Source organism: Papaver somniferum, chromosome 6 (genome assembly GCF_003573695.1).
Source record: "Papaver somniferum cultivar HN1 chromosome 6, ASM357369v1, whole genome shotgun sequence".
Taxonomy (NCBI): domain Eukaryota; kingdom Viridiplantae; phylum Streptophyta; class Magnoliopsida; order Ranunculales; family Papaveraceae; genus Papaver; species Papaver somniferum.
Genome location: NC_039363.1, coordinates 130,635,974 through 130,637,788, shown reverse-complemented (window position 1 = coordinate 130,637,788; position 1,815 = coordinate 130,635,974).

Below are 1,815 nucleotides of genomic sequence, written 5' to 3'. Positions count from 1 at the left end.
AAATGATATCTTATCGATCTAAATAATACAAGTTAATCAATCGCCTATCAAAGATAAACGAGATCTAGTAAGTTCCCAGTCGATCAAGTTTGAGAATGAAGCAAATTAAAAAGATACGAAACCAATAAGTAAAAATCTTATTATCTTTAAATCTTCAAAGTCTTCATCTATACCTGCACAATGATTCCAATTTATGATCGATCACACACATAACAGAGTCTATTAACAATAGATGATCACAAGTCAACGTCAGATCTAAAGACAGATCTGAACTACCGTTAATCTCTTATTCTTTATGAATCTACTTACTTCCTTGATTGCATAACCACCAAGGGATAAGTGGTGAAATTTAATCTCTATGTTCGTACATGGCTAGAGAAGTTATAATACTTATGTTGAGTCATATTGCACTAATTATTCTCTTGTTCGTAACTTACATAAAAAATACTTTTTGTAAATGATTATTTTTCTCACAAAAATCTTATATCTTAGAGCCTCTAATATTAAGATCGTTATTTTTAATTTCTTTGTTCATAACTGGCGAGAAGATAGAAAAATATTGGGATACGAATTTACTTTGTTCGTGACTGACGAGTAAGTTTGTATGTACAAGGGAAATCCTTCTCTTGTGATTATAGTCAAGGACCCAAGGTTGCTCATGTTGTTCTTTCGGATTGGTGAGAGTTCTTTTGAACTTGTGCTCAATCGTAATATCTTTATTAGGAGTGATCGCTGTCGTATGCGTCAAAAATAATATTACTTTCTCACTACTCAAAATATATAAATATAGCAAGCGCAAGAAAGGATCGTTCCCACAGAGAGGACTAAGGTTGTCAAGTTGTTTCGGTTTCCTATAATAACAATTGGGGTTTTATGATTTTAAAAAGTAAACTAAAATAAAAGCAAATAAAGCACGCAAATTAAGATGTAAAGATATTGGTTAAGGATTCATCTTCATTCACAAACATTCTTTTTAACTATAACTAGAATTGATATTTAATCTCTTTTTTATCAAAGGCTCTAAGATATCATGATCGCAAGTATATCCCGCAAATCTCCTCCTGTCATCAACAAACACGTTAAAAGATGCGAATATGAATTCTATCTTAGAGAACAACTTAACGTGTAAAAGCACTAATCAAATTTAATTCCCTAGATGCATTAAGTTCTATGAAATCAGGCCAATCAAAGCAATCGAACGTGTAAAAGCACTAATCCGATTTAACAAAGGTTATGACTCACTTGTGACTACTAGGATGTATCACTACAAGCAATAATCACAATTATGCTACTTGTAGCCAGGAATCTATCACTTTTGCGTATAATAAATCCTAATCTAGAAATAGAGATGAAAACAAACTCGATTGATTCTAGACTCAACCGAACAAACATTCAAATCATATAACAATATTAATGGTGAATCATAAACGATAATATGGAGACAAAACTAATTCATTGCATAAAAACCCATATTTGGAAATCCAACTTATTCCTTAAACCAATGATAAAATTAAGTACTCGTGTTAAAGGAGTTCATCACAAGAATGAAAAGAAGTTTCATGTTTCTAAACCCTAGAACCAAAGTAGAGAAAAAGATGAGATCCCTCTCCCTAATGGAGATATGTTGCTTTTATATCACCTTCAGGTTCTTAACCTAGGTCGCACCCATTTGCTAAACAATGAAACAACCCATGAGTGAAACCCAGTCAGACAGGTCCAAGTTATTTCGAGTCAAATCATCCACCTCACTGAGTCAACTCAGTGATAACCGATTCCGCCGGAGTTTTGATTATTTTCTGGTCAGTTCCGGCCGAT